This window comes from Hippoglossus hippoglossus, chromosome 24 (assembly GCF_009819705.1).
Source record: "Hippoglossus hippoglossus isolate fHipHip1 chromosome 24, fHipHip1.pri, whole genome shotgun sequence".
Lineage (NCBI taxonomy): Eukaryota > Metazoa > Chordata > Actinopteri > Pleuronectiformes > Pleuronectidae > Hippoglossus > Hippoglossus hippoglossus.
In genome coordinates this window covers 6,548,360-6,568,762 of record NC_047174.1, presented here as the reverse complement: position 1 = coordinate 6,568,762, position 20,403 = coordinate 6,548,360, and the positions used below count along the sequence as shown (strand labels likewise).

At 44.6% G+C, this 20,403-nt stretch overlaps 1 protein-coding gene across 1 annotated transcript in view; it reads left to right on the top strand.

Moving 5' to 3' along the window:
- The first annotated feature begins 239 nt into the window (after nucleotides 1-239).
- The window catches only part of fut8b (fucosyltransferase 8b (alpha (1,6) fucosyltransferase)), a 79,799-nt gene continuing 59,635 nt past the window's right edge, over nucleotides 240-20,403 (top strand). Inside the window, exon 1 of the mRNA XM_034579937.1 lies at nucleotides 240-419. The gene's annotated coding sequence lies outside the window, so the exon portion shown is untranslated. The remainder of the gene's footprint in view (nucleotides 420-20,403) is intronic.

The window sequence follows — 20,403 nt, the reverse complement described above, 5'->3', positions numbered from 1 at the left end:
ACTTGGCGTTAAACCTAAAAGCACAGTCATTTCTTTTCCTGCACTTTCTTTAAACTTTAACATTAACATGTTTATATTTGTATCTTTTTTGTATGTAAAGCACTTTGAGATGCACTTCTTGTACGAAAGGTTCTTTACAAATAAAGTTTATTGTTGTTCCTGTTATTTGTCATCACTCAGTGACATGCAGCCTATTACATTGAAAGCTCCTGACAGGAAGTGCAGTGTGTCCCCTCCGTGTTGTTCCTTGACACCGGCCGTCCAGCAGCAGATCCCCACAGAGCAGCCTCGACTGCCGGATTCACAGACCCCCAGCTCCCCTCCTCCAGTTTCTGTTTCCGCCGCAGCCTTTTCTCCTCTATTTTACCCCCGGAGCGGCGGATCTGTGCGGCCGCCGGACCCCGGCGAACCCCGTCAAGGTAGGTCGATGCTGATAAAAAACCGTCGTGCATGGCGGAAACGTCGGAGGAGGCAGCGGCTCCTTCCCCGCCGCTACATCCCGGCCTGTTGACTGCGTCGCTGCTGGGACCGCGGTGCCCAGATAGCGGACGCGGCAGGGGAGGGACGTCTGGTCCCGTTATACCAGCGCCGCTCCTCAGCGCGATGCTTCTCCTCTCCCGGGTGGATGTCTGCTGCTCACATACGTTCACATCCCTCCCGCACATACACGCTCATACACTGGCTCCTCCGCTGCCGTCCGTGTCGCGCCAAGAAAAAGCAAGTGTTTCAAAACAACCCCCGGCTCGCAGTGCGTGAAGAGCGGGGTAGCTCTGCCGGAAGCCCCCGGTGCAGACGGCGGCGGCAGCGGAGGCTTCCCCCCCCCTGGATTGTGTCGGTGTGAACGTGGGTGTTTAATGTGGCAGCTTTATTGACGGCTAACGGCGCTAGGAGCATGTAGCCTGTAAGCTAGCTGCGTTTGTTTTCTGTTGCTGGGAGTTGAATGGGAGAGAAATGACCTCCACCCTCACACACACATATGGACATAGAGACACATGACACACGGGAGGTGTTTGACAACGTGTGTGTGTGTGTGTGTGTGTGTGTGTGTGTGTGCGTGTGTGTCCTCCGGTGTGTTCCCCGTCATTGTGTGTGATGCGAGGCGAGCGGACAAAGCTGCCTGTGTTTCAGCCTCGGTGCACCGCTGCTGGTGCCCGTCAGGACCCGCTCTGCGAGAGGCGTGCGTTTGTTTGCGGTGTCCAGAGGTGTGGTTAATGCGTAATAAGTCCCTGTGATGGGTGATGATCCTCGGCCTGGGTCTCACCTCCATCACCGCGGGACAACCAGAGGGATGTGCCCCCCCCCCCCATCATCTCCTCACACACACACACAAACAGCTATCCTTGTTGGGACCTTGCTTTCACTTTCCATTCCATTCATTGTAGACAGCCCAACCAGAACCTGCTCCCCAACTGCACCTATGACACATGCATGCCTAACCCTAACCTAAACGTAACCATGATTCAAACCCTACTCCAAACGTCAGAAATGTCCCATGAGGACCAGACTTTGGCCCCATGAGGGCTACTGGTTCTGAAAAGGTCAGTGTTTATGTTAGAGCGGTCCTAAAGAGGTAAACAACGAACAAACACACATTGTTGTGTTTCCATGATTTACTCTAATCCTTAATCTAACGGTAACCTACCCTCAACCTAAGCCTAACCTAGGCTTTGGTCCCCAAGAGGTCAACTGGTCCCTACAAGATCAGTGTTTATGCTGGATAAGATCACACACACACACACACACACACACACACACACACACACATGGTTGTGTCGCAATGACTTCAGAGGACAACTTACTCTAACCCGTAATCTAACTGTAACCTAACCTTAGCCTCAACCTAGGCCTATGTCCCCAAGAGGTCTACTGGTCCCTACAAGATCACTGTTTATGCTGAAAAAGACCCTACACACAAACACACAAACACACGCACATAGTTGTGTTTCCATGACCTCGGAAGATGAATTATTCTAACCAACTGTAACCTAACACTAACCTCAACGTGACCATAATTCACATCCTACCCCAAACCTCAGAAATGTCCCATGAGCAGCAGACTTTGGTCCCCATGAGGGCCACTGGTTCTAAAAAGGTCAGTGTTTATGTTAGAACGGTCAAAAAACCACCAAACAAACATGCACCCACACACACACACACACAGTTGTGTTTTCATGATCTACTCTAACCCTTAATCTAACTGTAACCTAACTATAACCTCAACCTAAGCCTAACCTTAACCTAATGTAGGCTTCGGTCTCCAAGAGGTCTACTGGTGCTGATCCAAAACCTTAACCTAACCACGCTTCACATCTTACCTCTAACCTTAACCAGGACATCAAAAATGATCTTTTGCCTCATAAGGGCAAGGCTTTGGTCTCCATGATGTCTACTGGTCCTGATAAAGTCAGTGTTTGTCAGTCTGCAAACTCTCAGTATATGGATGATGGTAATATTGTCATGATCTCAGAGGTAAAGCTGAAACCAAAGCATGCCAGGGAACAGCATCATGTACGTGCCTGTGTAATCTTATTTAACAGGACAGATTCAGTGGAAAGGAAGTGCAGTATCTTGTAAGTACATCATCTCATATACACACCGTTACACACTTTTCAACCCTGATGATTATGTACAGTCAATGGCGGCACCACCAGTACACAGACAGCGTTTGTGGGTCTGTGTTCAGTGTAGCTGCAGCCGACTTCGTGCTGGTGAGGCTGAAAGGTTCAGTTCCCAGCAGGGGCTCCCATTCGAAGATGTGTGCATTCATAGTGTGGTTAAAAACAAAGAAATTGGCATTTAAATGAATGTGCAGCTCAGTCTGCAAACTCTCAGTATAGAGATGGTTGTAATATTGTCATTGTCTCTGAGCTGAAGCTATAACCATTGCATGTCAGTGAACAGTATGATGGAAGTCTCTGGTTAAATCTTCTTTAACAGGACAGATTCAGTGAAAAATAAGTGCGTATTTGTGATACCGATAAACAATGACTCTTTTTTTTTTTTTGCTCAACTGTTTCATATCACTTAACGTCCGCTGCTGATATTAAAAGACATATTTTAGCCCTGTGAAGCACAAGGTGATTTTTCTTTCTTTGACAGCATATTGTCTGACAGTAAATTATTCGCTCGTGGTGTCGTGTAGCACCACAATTATCCCCCAAGTTTCGATCCATTTGCAGCCAATATCCATTGTGTTCTCATTTGAATTGTAGTTGCTGACAAGGGAGGAAACTCAACACCTATAGACAACGAATGCATCATTAATGTTATCTAATAAAGTCAGCCTTGGTAACTGGAAGTGGATTGACTGAGTTAGTAGCCCTAATCCATTCATGAATAAGTAAACAGCCATATATATTGCGGCGACAGCAGTCTGTGCCACGGCAGGAGAGCTCAGGCTCGGATTCCAGTGGCAGGGCCCGTGCTGCTTCAGACAGACGCGTATTTGAATATTAACTGCTTTAAAGTGTCCGTGGCCAATTATTTTACATATAGTAAAGCGCTCTGGCAACAATTTGCTTTGATGTGGGCTTTGTCATTTTTGGAATCAATAGGCGTAACCATGGGTGGACACATTTGTATCAAGTGCAAATCATAACTTTAGAGCAGTTCATTTGCGTGTGCGTAATTTTTTGATGAAGCACTTAAATCCAATAGTGGCCATAACACTCAAAATCGCCCTTGAAATTCACATGGCATGTTTGAATGTTCGTTGCAGGAAGGACTCTCGGATTGTGTTGTTTCTGTTCGGTGAGTTGATTGTTTTGGACAAATGTTGCATTTGCACCCATGTACCTGCTGTAACAAACAATACCACATCTATAATACAGGAGACTGCTTTCCAGAGAAGTACCCCCCCCCCCCTCTCTCTCTTGCACTTCAGCTGATCTATTTTCTCTCCTTCCCCTTCCGTCATTTCTCTCCCTCTCTCTCTCTCTGCCCTTTGTGCTTCCACCTTCCATGCTTCATGCCACTGCCTGTCTTCATTTTTCTCTAATGAGTTAATTAAACATATTAGTGTTGCTCTGCCATAGAGGTTAGATGCAGTGCAGTAAGCAAAAATGGGCAGTGACTTATTCCGTAATTTTATCTGTATTTAACACCGTGCACATTTGTCATGTGGCATTTCTCTATTTGGTTTAGTGCAACAATCCGCCGCCAAGTGGAGTTTTATTTAAAATAGCATTTGGATTTGTTTTTCATTTCAGTTCTGTCTGCAATACCAGCTTGTCACCTGCACAGCAACCCGCCTCTGTTTGCATGAAAAGCCATTCTAATTTCAAGCATCACAGTGTTTTGGCTCAGTGTACAGTGTGTGTATACATCCCCCTTTTGCACCCTGTTGTCCCAGATATATCCTGAGAACGTCAGACGGATGAGAAGAGAAGGCTGAATAGAGCTATGGAAACAAACAAACACATTTTGAAGACATGTTCCCAGTTTTGGGGTCTCCTGCTACAAACACAAAGAACATCGAACTGAAGAAGCATGGAATGGCAATGCTTGTAACGAGTTCCAGTAACAATGCTACCGAAATGGGCAGGCTCATCTGGTAGCATTGTTTTGTTTGCATTGTTTATCTCTGTTTAGGGTTTTTCTGCTCCCCAAATTCCAGACAATGTACTATAAATAGAGCAGAAGTCATTGAAAAGAAGCTTTTGCTTTTGTTGTTCCTGCTTTGAGGAAGGAAAAGATTGAAATGATCATGTATGAGGACATGGACACCCACTGATTTCTGAGCCTTATTATGAAAGAGTCGGTCTGTGAAGAAAAGAAAGATAAAGGATAACGGCTACTGTGTATGGTTGAGTGAACAATCACTGTAAAACCAGTTTTGGCATTTTGCTGGCATTTATCATGTGAGACTGGAGTTTGGTGTCTGTTTTCTCTCCCCTCTGCCCTCCAGGCTTTAAAAAACACCAGTGGAGAGATATGAAAATAATCATGAACCCTTAATGATGGCAATGATTGGAGAATCTTAATGATGTCTTGAACATTAGGGTAAGGGCTGTAGCGCCGCGCACCTGCAGGTTGTTTGCAGCGACATACCTGTGGTCTTTAGGTTCTTATACGCTTGCAGAATGCAGCCTTTCTAAAGGGCAAAATCTGTAGGAAAAAGGCCTTTGTGCCATCACTCTCATCCTGCCGGAGGGCCATTACTATCTGTATTGTAAGACAGAGTGTCTGTCTAGTGATCGTATGAGCCAATCACAGGGCGAGTGTCGGGCAGGTTTCCATGGAGAAATGTGGGCTGGGCAATGAGGCTGCTGGAGCTCAGCTTGAGCAGGCTAGCCTGATCCATGCTGATAGCATTCTCCAGCAGCAGGAAAAGAAAAGGCCCCAACAGGCCTGCCCTGCTGTCTGCCCGTCCAAATGTTTCTATGCCTGTCTACCTGTCTTACTCAACTGAATGTCTTAAGACAGGGTGAAAGAAGGGGGGTCTGGAGAGGAATTCGATCAGACAGGCACAATAGGAGCTTGGCCCGATAGGCACGTGGCATCAGATTGGATTTGTGTAAGAGCTATCTTTGGTGGATTTGGAGGCAGTTTGAATGTGTGCTGTGTTTGGGTTGAGGGGAAGCTCTGAGTGTGCCCTATCCCTCTTAGTGATGCTGTGACCAGTCAAAGATCCTGACCTGGACATCCCCTCAAAGAGTGTACAACCCAAGCTCTGTTGGGCCCTGCAGGAAGGCTGATCAACCGGCAGTGCACTCACGTCAGAGAGGATGTGTATTCGCGCGTGTGTGTGTGTGTGTGTGTGTGTGTGTGTGTGTGTGTGTGTGTGTGTGTGTGTGTGTGTGTGTGTGTGTGTGTGTGTGTGTGTGTGTGTGTGTGTTCACTTGCTCATATGTGCTGGCTTTTGCTCTATCTTGGGGAGTTATTGCTCCTACAGCCTGAGCTGAGAAGTGGGTCTTACAACATTTCTTCTTGGCTCATTGGAGCCTTCTAGAAATAGGCATGTACCCATCCACATGCACCACTTAAATTCTATCCTGCCATTTTTTCTTTTTCCAGAAGGAGGCATTTATCTGCCCCTTGTTGCACAGCCTCCTGTGTCAACCTTGTTTGTATTAATTTCTATAACTAGAATAATAACACAGACAGAATATATTTATATATATCCGTAGTCATTTTTTTTTACTGTCTCTGTGAGTGACTGGCTCTAAATCAAGAAGAAAGAAAGATGCAGTGAAGTTTGTAGTGCCTCCTCTCCACAAGGAACTAAACTCACATGGGTATGACACACTGACAATTTTTAGCTCATCAAAAGTTGTGTGCAGCTTACTGTGCGACACACAATCAGCCCACATGCTCCCTGCCAACCAACCACCCACCTACCCACAAAATCCCCTGATGCACTGTACCCATGGCCCATCAAACAGCCGTGTCATTCCCTCTGAGTCCACAGCTCAGGCCAGGATCAGAGCAGAGATGGAGGACTAGTGGGATTCAGCGATGCTGCTAAGAATTCTCTGCTGCCTGACAAGATACAGCACTGTCTGAATCTTATATACCCCACAGCATCTGACTTAAAACAGGATCTAAACCTACTTCAGTCTCTAAAGGGCTCTCTATAGCCTCCTGAAAGTACAAACCCATAATAGTTGCATCCACGGATGGATGGGACAGAGATTTGGAGTGCAGAAGAGGCAGAGGCATATGGAGGGGAAATTAGGAGAAAAGAGAGAGGTAGTAATTGGGACAGCTGCGCAGCTTGAGGCACAAGCAGCCAGATCACCCACCTCTTTCCCACCCCTCCACCCCTCACTCTCTCCACCCCAGAAAATAAAAAAGAGAGCCAGAAAGCCAGATGCTGGCCATTAGGATCACAGTGACAATAACCCAAATTCATTCTGTGGCCAGACCACGGAGGGCACAAGCCCACAAAGACACACACATAGGAATAGAAAAGCTCCTCTGACAGAATGGGTGCATTTCCCACTCTTGGGTAGAATGGTTGTGTGACAGGCCTGCATGTACATAGGGGTTTATGGATATTATTCTATTTCAATCAGGAAGCACAAATTCCCAGCAGCCACTCCACTTCTGCCCACACACATGAGAATTATTGAATGGCCTCCATTTAGCCAGTGGTATCTGATCCAGCACTGTCCAGGACTGGATGGCCGGCGTTTGACCCCCACGCAAGTCCAGAGAGGGTTCAACCCCAGGGCCCGTGGAAAGTGGGACTTGGCCGACGATGAAAGGCCTGCATTATTTTTCTCACATGTGGGGGTCTATTTATGCCATTGGTGCCATTCCTGCTTTCTGAAGGGTTTGTTTGCAATGGTGGGGGTGGTGTTTGTGGATTTTTGCTGTAACTCTATTGATCCCCAAGGGGTAAATTCATCTCTGTGACCTCCATTAAGAGGTCAGAATGGAGGGTCAGCTACAGTTTGTAGTGCTCGCAGCTCGAGGAGAGTCAGTGTTTCTCTTTGCACTAATCCCCCTAAAGTCTGTGCCAAGTGCACAGGAGGTGAGGTGGTTAATGTGCATGTGTCCATCTCCATATCTATCAAAGAGTTCCTTGTAAGTGCGTGTGGCATGTGCAGTGTGTGTTACTGATGGTCGGCGGTGTAGGGCGCCGGCTGAGAGGATTGTGAGGGATCGTGGAGGATTGGCCTGATTGGATTTCCGTTGCAGGAGTCCTGTCACCTGGCTCAGCGTTGCGCTCAGGAAAACAGCAGGGTAGCAGTCAAACAGCAGCCACGCTGTGAATATACAGTGAAATCTGCATTCAGGCACTGCAGACACAAACACCCACTGTACAGAATAGAGATAAACCTCCCAATGCCAAGTTGCAAACATCTGCCAAATCCTTGACTTAGTCCCTTTAAGAGGTGTTAATAAATATTCCTTGTATGGAAAAAAATCTACTTTCAGACACTTAGGAAATAATAGTAGGGGTTCGTTTCTTGAACCATTTAATTGCTTTATGATAGTTTTCCTACTTCCTGCAGAGAGTGTAATGTGATATTTTCCTGCATCTAGCAATTTAAAGCTCAAATTTCAGGTTTCCATATCCACCCCTCAGAATCACACAAAAACACTTTCTTTGTAGATTATGACGCATAAGTCATAAATACATTGTTAACCAGGTCGTGGCAGCAATTTAACCAGTATGTAGCCTCTACTGACCAGAATGCAATGCAGCTACAGCTTGTTCAGACATCAGAGCACAATGCTCTTGACTGAATACAAAATAAAAAGGTATGATATAATCTTCAGACCTACATATAGGTCTATAACCCGCAGGTGAGTTAACAGTCTGTTTCATGGAGCTTGTCAGGCCTTTTCTCTGGGGGTTGTTGAAAAGCACTCTGGGAAATATAAGAAATCACTAACTGAAGTCGAATTAGACAAGGAAGGCTGAAGGAAAGTGGCTACAACAAAATAGTAATTATAACAATTGCAGAATAACTCCTGCAGTGAATACTGATGATTTTCAGCAGCATAAGAGTATCTGGGGGTGGATTATTCTTTTTAGTTCTTTTCTCACATATCTCCCAACGGACATCAGCAGAGAATCAGGGTGGTCAAAAAGTGGATGAAACATTTATCAGCATTACTTTTGCAGTTGCAATGCATTTGAAGAATAGACTTAAGGTTAAATAACTTAAAAGATGTGACTTAAAATCATTTCGGGGAGCTTCCCCTCTTTGAGGATTGTGGAAATATCTCCCACTGGACTTCTCAGTTATGTCCAGTTGTGCAGCTTAATGGTATTTCTGTGCATTAAGGAGTTCTGCGTGCCAGAAAACTCTCATTCCCAGTGTTTCAGCTATTGATTGAGTTCTGAAATGAATTTATAATGCTCATGTTGCAGGCTTTGCGTTTACAGTTATCGAATTCTTTTGATACTGAGACATCAATATGAAATGTTTAGCCCTTGCACAGCGCAGATGGAGGGTATCTGTTGGTTGCTAGGGCAGGTCATAGAAGTAATGTGCATGTCTAGTGAAAAGTAACTTGTATTACTCTCAAGGTAAGATGGACCTCATTGGTTGCCAGGGGCCTTCCATCAAAAAGAGGAAAATTGATTTTTTTGGTTTCACATCGCATCTAAAATAAATAATTACAAAATTTGCTGCACAAAGTTGTGGTCCTACAGTTGCAACACAGCTTCTCACTACTAGTTGATGCTGGTGTGTCATATAAGCGATAACTAAGTAACTTGATGACAGGCCCAAATTAAACTTGGCCATTGTTGGTTTGTGTGCTCTCTGCAAACCACTGTCGGTACTTGTCACAGATAGTGTGTGAGTGAAGCACCGCCAATCTGTACCACCACAGTACAACTGCGAGTGACCTACGTGTTTCTGCACTTCCAACAGTGATAGCTATTGTCAATTGGCCCAACACTACTCTGAAAGATGGGTCAGATACAGCTTATCTATAGTTCAGCTGGTTACATGTGGGGAGACAGCCTGAGCCTCACAATTTTGATTTTGAGACTCAAGAGGATAGTGTGGGCTTTTATCACTTCAGAAGAGTTGCTTCTTCTTTTATGTGTCATTAGGCTCCATGATTTTCAAGAAGGGGAAAGTACCAACAACCCTGCAACACTAAATCTTTAGTGCTTTGCCACATAAACACTTTTCGATCATGCATCTGGCTGCTTCTGTAAGCTTGATGATGCCCCTCAGTCCTCCTTAAGCATTTGTGAGAGTGGCAGTACTGGCATTCACCTATGGCAAAGCCTTTGGCGAACCAGCATGAGATAATTAGCATCTGACATGGTTGTCATGTAGCCCAAGGGCTGTTGCAGCACACAGTGTCATTTCCTCCCCTTTCCTCTCCATTTATGTTATCATAGCATAGTCCTCCACAACCCCACTGCTCCCTACTACCAGTGCCATAAATGCAGAGGGGACTTAAAAGGGCCTACTTGGCAGACCAATTCCTCAGTATTAGCTGTGTTCTGGGAGAGCAGTAACAACATGCCAGTCAGATATAAGAGCCCCTAATAGGACTCAATGAGATGACACAGCAGTCCAAGGCCTATTATTCTGCCTGAGCTGTGGGACAGACAGGAAGGGAGCAAGAGAAAATGACTGACCATATACCAAAAAAAAGATGAAGCATGCCTTATGGAAGCAGTAGAAAAGAGAACTGTATATAATAGATTGAGGTTCTCTGAACTGGATGCATTTTGCCTTTCCTGTCTTTGTTGGTGGCCGAGGGGTAAGTTTGATGTGGATTGAGCAGACATTCATGTTATGCCAGCCCCACTATCAGGTTTTCAAATATGCATCTGTAAAATTGCAGTGTGACAAGCTGCTCCAGAAACAGAAAACAGCCTTTCCCTAGCCTATTTCTTTGTCTACTTTTCTTTGATCTTGTGACAACAGCAAAGAATTGAAGTTGACACATCAACTCAGACTAGAGCTTTAAACACATAGCAAGGGCTTTGCCCCCTCACTTTGATTTGTGGAGTAAATTGAGGATTATTATAGATGAATCCAGTGTTATGGTTGTCCTCCAACTCTTGATGTTTTAACAAAAACTAAAACAGTGCAACTGCTGTGCTGTCGCATTAGAGGAAGAATAAGGCAAACCGCAACCCTGTATGGCATACTCACTTATCATCATTCCACATGCGCAGCATCGAGAATGTGTTTTTAAGAGTCACAATGGTACCATATAGTCTTCACTGAATAACCTCCCCTGTCTGCATTTGAGAGCTAATTACATGTTCACTATAAAGGTACTTGTCCCAGTGTGAGTAGGGAAGTGGGGAAGTTTTTACAGCATGGAGAGGCTCAGGCCTGGCCAAGGTCAAGTTGTGAGGGTCAAGCTTCATCTGTAAGCTTACCCCTCTATTTGAAAGCTGACCCAGCCACTCGGTTGAAATAACAAAACGCCTCTGTTACCCAGCCTCTTTTTCGTTCATAGTGGCATCATCCGCCTCACTCAGTCTTTGCTCTCCTCTGGCAATTGGCGCCCTAATTGAGGCACTCTTGAGCCATGTTTAGCACCGTGGCAATGTTGCCCTGCAGATAATCATTGTCTTGTGGATTAGCATTACAACAGAGGAGAGGCTTTGCTTTAATTCCACTAACACTGGACCAAGCTCCTTTGTGTCGACTCGCCTGCCGGGGTTGTCTTAACTGGGATTAGAAGGATGGGCTGCTAGCGCCCACCAGGCCCCCACACTGCGCTCATGCCCCTGCCTTTGTTCTTGAGTGAACCCTCTTCGTGCCCTTGTATGTTTCTGAACGTCAAAACCAGAAAATCACAATTTTCCCCTCACCATTGTATTTTGAACCTTACCTGAATTTAGCACTCTATCCTAAAACATAACTTGAAAAGAGAAGTTCACCATTAAATATTCATGTCAATTGAAACCAATACAGTAAGAATTACCCCCAGGTTCGATCCTGGCACACCTTCTGTCAAGTTAACAAGGCTATCTTTGTATTGCTAAAGAAAAGCAAAAACCTCTGACAAATTTGTCCATGAAGCTTATGCAGCATGCTCTGTGCCAAATAGTTTGACTTTCCTCTACTTGTAAGTTACCCTGTCCTTGAATGTGTGCCAAAACCTCAGCCTTTTTTAATGTAAATTATATGTACAAGCATACTTCCTCACCCTCACACACATTGAGCCTAGCGTTAGTTCAGGCAGGCCACGTTAGTTCAGGCAAGCTCAGCTCACCTGACAGCTACAGCTGCTGATCTCAAAGCCAGCCCACATCAGCTGATGGCTCAGCTGACTCTCTTCAACACATTCGTTGGCAAAGCTCAAACAAGGCTCCTCATTTAAGCTGTTTCAGTCTGCCTTCCTCGGCTGCTTCCTCTGCAAGTCGTTTTGCAACCCACCTCCACCCCAGCTCCCCCTTTTTCATACTGTGTTTGATTTATTCAATTACGTTTCTGTTGTCATTGATGCCCGCTCTGTTCTGTTCCCTTTGGGGGCCTTGCTGCTGCTCTCCCTGTCTTAAGATTTCCATGTAGGCACATGGAAGGACAGAAAGGTGTGATCTCTCTTTCCACGTATGCATGTGGAAGGGCAGGGAGGTCCGAGAACAGAGCCATAACGCCAAATGTAACTTATGCAGGTGCAATGAAGATTTCCTCGACGAAAGTGGTCCTGACTAAACTGACCATATTATGCAAGAAGTCGATTTTCTATTTGGATTGCCATTTTCCGAAAGTTACTGGAATTGTTGCATGTGGTCCCTCCAGATCTGACTTAATAATAATATTCAAATCTCTCTGCCTGATGATCCGATCCAGCTTGTTTGAAGCAGGCTGATTCATTAATCCTGATTGGAAATCATGCGCTATTTTACACCCAAATGTAATCTTCAAAATATCACAAATCAAATACCAAGACTGTACTGAATCACAGTGGGTAACAAGTGGGTTTGGGTGGTGGCAAGTGCAGGCAGACAAGGCAGACGTGAAGCAGGCACACGCCACGCTGTCCTTTCCTAATATGTTGGTGCAATATTGGAGCTCCCATGGGAGACTGGCTGTATCCACTTGTCTGTTTTTTGTGCTGGCTGGAGGGCAGAGGGGAGCTGAGAGCACAGAGACGGAGGAGTGAAGGGGAGAGAAAAGGCGTAGGGGGGAGTGGGGGCAGCTGCTGACCCTGTAAGCACATAAGATTAAGAGGAATAATAAAAAGGGGTCTTGGCAGTGCTTCACTAATATGCATGATAATTTGAAGATGCTTCGAAAAGAAATGTCAGAAATGTGTGGGTGGGCACATTTAATATATGTGTGTGTGTGAGGAGGAGACAGATGCACACATCAACAATCTCCATGGAGGATTCCTGTGGCAAAGAATTCAAAGCTCCCAAGCAAACAAGTGGTGAGGCGTGCAAAAGGAATTTCAGGCCCTCTCAAAAAGATGACCACACCATTACAGCAGAGCTCCTTTGAAAGATTAGCAGAGTCTATATGCTTTTACCACACACACGCACACACGCTTCTTTGTCCTGTTAGTGGAATAGTGGTTTCACACTTTTTCTTGTGGCGGGCATTATTCAAATACGTTTTCCTTTACAAGGCTTTTTTCCATGGAAAATTTGCTGTGTTTGAGGCAACCGACCTACCAGCCAGCAGTGTTTAATTCAGTTCAACTTACAGTGTCAGTGCTTGGCGCGGCCACGGTGACACAACATAGCCGGTAGCACCGCATAGCATTTCTCATACTTAATACAAAGGACTTTTATGGTGACCCTTGTTTTGATCCCATTTTGGAAACAAGACAATATGATTCAATCTAAATAACAACAACACTGTGGGCCGCTTGTATTTGCCTCTGGTGTAGTGGGCTGCTTACAAGTGGTGGGGGGAGGGCGATTTGTGTGAGGCAGCCTGCTGGAGCAGGTGACATCTGTGACCCAGCACAACAGTGGTGGATGCTGGACACATGCTCCTTCCTCAAAGGCTACTGGCGCCCTTTCCGCCTCATTAGGCTCGTGCCCACATGCATGCCCTCAAATACATGCACAAACTTAATCTGAATAAATCCACTGTACTTAAGTTTATGTTGAAACAATGACCTTCAGTGGCAAATCCCTAAGATATAAAGACTAGAGCCAGGCTGATATGGATTTGTGGGGGATGATGCAAATGGGAGTACAAATTATATTTAAAACATTATCTTGAATCAGAAAATTCACATGTGTTTTTAATGTTAACACAAATGCACACCTACTCTGCCTTGTTTTTTCTGTAAAAAAAGTTTTCGCATCAGCAAAACGAGGACAATGATGTGGCTTACTGGAGGATTTTATCGGCTGATTGATATACTAGTTGTTTTCGTCCTACATAGTCTTTTTGTCTGTTATAGTGCCCAGAAAGCAGGTTTTTCCCCTCTTTTATTTTAGACAGTTGACCTACACTCAAAAAGCTGCTAACGGCTACTTTGTGAACACGACAGACTGCCAAACATCCGGATCCACACAGCTTACAGGAAAAATACTCCTAACATATGCAGCTCAGAGCTGATACTAGGTCAGTTTGTCTATTTCACATAAAATCTCTCATGGTAAAACACATCTAAGGAACGGCTGATGTTACAGCACACACACACACATGCTCACTCACATAGAACATACTGTACAAACACATGTGCATGTGTCTGCTGGGACTTTCTTCAGCATCACAAAACAACAATCAGATGATTGATCTTGCTTGCTGGGTTATTAACCCTTTACCATTTACCAAATCGTTAGCTGCCTGATAACTGAACTGTTAATTAAAACAACGGCCTCAGTTCATCCTATTGAATCTCTAACTCCCCTAACTGTTGTTGCTGGAACACTTAATGATTCAATGACTGATTTGAAATTAACAAAATATGTTGGTTGGTTGATTTATTTTAATAACGTGATGCACACACAGAAAGCTTCAGTTCACCTTATTAACACACTTTAACAAGCTAGACGGACAAACCATGACATTTTCGCTCCACATCACGTTGCCCCCATTTACAGTGATTTTCTGTCTGAACGCTCTGCAGACACGGTGACCATCTTCAATCATGTTTTCTCCCAGCATCCACATAAAACCAAAAACCCACCACAGTTAAGTCTTACTCATTTCATCACGGATGAAAAATATCCAGAGCGCTGTCACTGCCTTCCAGCATGTTTTCATTGATGCTGCTGCATCTGGGAGACTGCTAAATGTGGTTGATGTCGGACAGTATTTGAAAGCGCAGACGGTTTTAATGGTAATTACAATAATGCAATGTTAATACTAATTGTTGGGATTTTTTACCAAGGTTTCCTACCTAATCCAACAGAATCCACACACGTGTGTTTGTTAGTACAAATATTACAGTCTTACAATAAGTCAAAATGTAATATTGTTTAATTTTATTTTAACACAGCAATGCATGATTCATAATGCAGTTTTAGCAATCTCCCTCCACATTGCCCATCCCTTCTCCTCCCCTCTCCCTGGAGGGAGTGCATTTCTCCTCCTGGTTTCTGGTTGCACTGTGATAAAGCAGACTCTCCCTCTGATGTCTCTTATCTCTTCTCATCTTCTGCAGTAAAGACTGTCTCTGTTTGTTTTATGCTTTCTGCCAGTTTTTTTTTTTTTTCTTGCGTTTTTTTTCTCCCCCCTACTCATCTTAGGTGACGCCCAGTGCCTCGTCCCAGTTTTGTGTGCAATGGATCAGAACTGTCAGAATAACTTAATGGAGTGCTGACCCGCCGTCTGACCCCCGCTGTTTATCAAATTCTATCATATACTGTAGCTAGATACCCCCCTCCTCACCCTCCCATTGTGTGAGAGGTATAGATTTGTTGCTCCGTATTTCTGGCAGTGCAGCACTATGCTTGCTTACTGCCGTTGACAGAGTGTGTGTCCAGTTCAGGCTGTGCTTGGCTGCGTCAGGGTAATGCTGCTGGCTAGCACAGATCAGGCAAACAAACAACATATACTGCATTAGATTGGAGGCAAAGAGAGTGGTTCTATAGCCAAGGGGGCCTCACTGTGTATGACCACAATGCGGACCACACTGCAAGAAGCAGTAGACCCAGACTGTGTCAGACCTGCTCTAACCAGGCTCAAGGCAGTGGTGTAATATCAGCAAAGTCAAATTTGCCTGAAGTAGAAGCTGTTTTCATTGTTTTTTTATATGCACTCTATGCCAGTGGTGGTCCAGGAATAGAGGTAAACGTAACCAATGGAAACTGGAAAACAGACGTGAAATGATTAATTAAATAATCTGAAGGAAAAACTGATCCTGATAATAATATCATCATATTAAACATACTGTATGATAAAGAGTTTAGATTCTGGTATTTGAGACAGAAAAATATTGTCTCCTTATGCTGAGTGTGAGAACTGAGTTGCCTCATCAGCTGTTCCAGATACTGTCGGTCAGCGCACCTCTGATGTTTTAGTCCAGTTGCACTGTGGCAAACTGTGGAGCCCTGTTTGCAAAGGATTTGCCTGGTCTAGCCAGCCTGTCGGCCGGTCCACACTGTGGAGTCTTACGCCAATTCAAGGCTTTGTGTCCCTTCACTAACCCCAACTCAAATGCTTCCCTCCGTCCAAAAGAAACGGCTGAAATGAATTTTTACAGTAAGTTTCCTATTGGTTTTAGAGGCGTTGAAGTCAAGTTTGCTAGTAGTAGTTTAAACACCCCCCTATAATCTATTTCCTTTTTCACATGAAGCATTGAGCCAATTTCATTTTCATATCCATTCCTGCAGCATTACTATATAATTTTCTCTAATCATATTTGTCATTCATCTTCGGGCACGTGAGCACAAAAGCCTCAGGTGATGTGATTAATATAAAAGGAGCAGCAGTTGTGTTTAGGGACGCCCTTGTCAATACGATGTGACACACTTGTGATGTCTCATTTTGTCTCCATCTGTCACTGTCCCTCACGCAGTTTCCCTGTGCTGTGGTTTGCTGTAGGAACACCGGTGGCTGACAGATTTATTGAGATGTGTGTAGTCTTTATATCCAGAATATTCCCCGTCTCTGTCACCATGCACACACACTCACACACACACACACACACACACACACACACACACACACACACACACACACACACACACAGTGATCAGGTTTGTGCATGAGGTGACAGTCTGCTCTCTCCCTTAGTTCATCGGCTCCCACCAGCCTTCCAGATGGCCACAGCGTCGACACCCCACCTTTTCCCCACATGACACTCGTCCTTCCATCCCAGCACACACCCCCTGCTCTCTGTTACAAAGTACGCAATTACAAATGAAGTGAAAGACATCTTGTACAAAGTTCCTTATTAGCATTAACGCTGCGGTGTGAATATAGCTAAGACTGTTATAATTGTAATAATAAACTTAATTTATGAAGCACTTGTGTGTGTTACAAGGTGCTTTACAAGGAAGAAAATCACACCAGACAAGTAGATAAAACAATGGAACAAGAGCAGAGAAAATATAACGATGTATAAAAGGATTATACTGGTGACAAAAAACTCAAGGATATACAGCATCATCACATTTGAAAAGCGCAAATCATCACAATGGCAAAGCTCAATTTTTGCTTTTAAATGAGCTGAACAAATATCAAATATGAATTATTATAGGAGGTGATGATTATTATGTTGTTGACTGATTAATAGATGATTCAAACTTTGCCTCACAACTGGCAATAGTAGCTCTAGTTATGTATAATTATGTTTAAATGTAACCTTTTTTGAGACGAGGCGAGGAAGGACCCACAGTACCATACACTTAATTGTTCTACAAGAGCAAATGAAAAAGCTTTCACACTCCGTCTATTGATTGAATCGCTAATGCTTTGGATCAGTCGGCGAAAATAGAAAAACCCAGACTTTTATTTTTTTAAAGCACTGGTCATTAAATTATTCAGTGAAAGTTTGCAGTGGATGTGCGCTGTTCTTCTGCAATGCCCTGTTTCACATTCATGCGGCAGCTCAGAGTTGCTCGGGGAGTTCTGCAGGAGAACCACACATTTGTTTTCTTCTTGTGCTCCAGCGCAGCGCAGCCACACTGGAGCAGATTGGACGGCATGTGCTGAGGGAGTGGGGAGGGCGTGGGGGCGTAGGGTGGGGTGGGCTGTTTACCCGCAGCTGGACCACTTCTGGTTTCATCTCTTGTGACTTGTTGCTGATTTCCATTTTTCAGGCCACTTGTTCGTCTTTTAATTCTTGTTCCCGCCGTCACACTCTTTACTCATGATTGCTGCGAGGTTTTGCTATTCAAAAGACGTATTCCCATTCAGTCTTTGTGCCCAGCAGCGCCCCTTTTCATTAACGTGCTTCAGTCACTCCATGCTGTTCTCTGTTAATACATTCATTCACTCAACTCCCCGGTGAATTCCTCGACACTGTATATATAAACTCCCCATTTGTTGTCCTTATCACGATCATCTCTCCTGTTGCCCTCTCCTCCTCTTCTTGCTGCTCCCCTCCCTTTCAATCTTCTCTCTGCCATGTGCTCTCCGTATCCCCTCCCCCCACTCTTGCGTTTCTGTCTCTCCCCGCCTGCCTCCATCCTTACTGCAGGGTTGAATCATCCCCGTTTCTGCTTGCCTTGTCACGTTTGGCCCCCGTGTGCATCAGTCCAGGCCTCATCACAAAGCGATGGCGCGAGCTGGGCTGACATCTCGCCGCAGCGCTAAGGGCCTCTGATGTCCGTGACGCTAGCGCTGACCTGTCCCTCACTCCTCAAAAGTACTGACATCATCAAAGTGGGACTTATTTCTGACCGGGGGGGTATTAATTGCTATATGAGGTATATTCATTCGATGCTGTGTCTAAATTAGAAGAGAGGAGGTGAGGAATCTTTATATCGTTGTCTTTTTTTTGTTATCAAAGATGTATTCTAGCCGGCTGCGGATTTTTAGTTCTTTTCATGTAGTTCGTATCCTGCCGTCTTCTCACTTGGTATTCTCTGGCTGTTGTCAGAAAGAGGGACCACATCAGCACTATTCTCCTCAGAGCTTTCCCTCACAGGGGAGCCACCGTTTCCCCACGCACGCCGCTTCAAACGCCACACCTCACATCACACGCGTCCATACGCTCACATGCGCACGTTCACTTCCAACAGCAGAACCTCCGTCCTTTATGCAAAAAATGCACACAAATGAAAGCCCCGGCATCCTCCTTGGTGGAAAATTGAGTCATGGTCCTTCTGCTCGCGTAAACAAGCCAAGACAAGCCAAGCGAAAAATGGAATCAAAATGTTCCTATATTGGGGAGTGTGTGGGAATGAGCACTGGCACCGTGTGATTCTATAACAAGCACATGCAAATCAAGTCGACCCAACCCCAGGCTCATTAAATAAAACATGGGACTAAGGACAAAAGCCTGCTTCCACATTAACCTTGCATATTCATAATAATCGCTCTTTCCTAATGGGGAGTGGAAGGATGTTACGAAGGGTAACATTATGTGGCTGGATGCTCCTTGTGTGTGTGCTGTTGTTCCACAGACTCCAAACAGACTTCGTTCCGTACTCGAGAATATTGGACATTTGTAAAAACCAAAGGTTTAAAATGTCAAATTTCAGTTCTCTAAAGTCCTGAGTCAACTTCTAAGGTGTCACTGAGTGTGTGAGATTTTTCAGTTACAAACTGCAACATATAATTAGTTAAAAAAACTGTGCCCTAGTGCGAAACAAAGATGTATGTACTGAATCTATTTACAGAAACTGCTTGTTCTTCAAATAGACGTTTTAAGTAATGTAAAAATTTGGTGTTTTTTAAAGATTTCATACATCAGATCATGTGTTTCTGAAAGTATATAAAATGTGACCATTTCATCTATAGTGTAGGGCAGAACTGATTCAACTTTTTCTTTTGCACTGCTGAGAACCAAACTCATCCCTCACATTTGGTAATTTTTAAATAGTCAATGTCATGCACCAATGACTTCTGTGGCATTAAAAACTCACTTCTATTATTTTATTTCTTCCCCCATTCATTTAGCAAAATTTTGGAAGTTTATAAATGTTAATGCAGAAAGAAAACTTTTTTTTACCAACCTTAACTGTTACTATGCTGTTTTTGAAGTGTAAATCCCCCCCCCACCCAAGTGTTTTCCCATATCACAGACTGATCCAAGGATGAGACTCAGTTCTCTTTGGTCCTGACTTTGACTTGAACAACACCAGGCTAGCCGTAGCAAACACAAAAGGGAGAGGAGCCTGGATTAGATGCCTCCACTGATCTTGGTGATCCAGAGCTGGCAGCGCTGGCCGCGCTGGCCGCAGGGAGAGGAAAGTGAGAGAGAGCCCATTTAGATCAGGCCACGTTGATCCGTCGCCCAGAGTGACGGCTGAGAGATCTGCACAGAGGACTGAGACTGTGACAGGCAGTGTTCATTAATGTTCCTGCCTCTGCTGTAGGGTCCAGTCAAGGGGCTCCACACAGAAGCACCCTTAAACATGAGCGCTCTCTTGCGCACACACACACACTGCTATGAAATGAATGAGACAGGCGGGCTAAAGCGTGGGTACTGATGGCTTCACTGCCTCAATTGATAGGTGCTTAGAGGGGAGGGAAAAGGGAAAGCTGGAGATATGGCACCAGCGAAACTGAGTGTGTGAGAGATCCAGCGGTGGGTCTGCTCCGTCGATGACTCTCTGATAGCCTGAGCTTAGCACCACTCCTGCTCAACATGCAAAACCATTACATTAACCCACATTGCGGCCCAGCTGTTTCCATTAAACGCTTCAATCCCGAAAATCTCTTGATCTGTCACCACATACACTAAAACCATAATAAAGCGTTCTCACTTCCAGGTGCTGAATTATATGTTTAAAGAGCTGTGTTACATTTTGTAGATTTCAGGCGTTTAGCCAATGCTTGTATTCAGAGAGTCAGAGCGAGGGCAACAGTAGAATTTTTTACGTTTAGTTTTTGTAATAAATTGCAAACATTACAGGCAACCAATACTGCATAAACATCC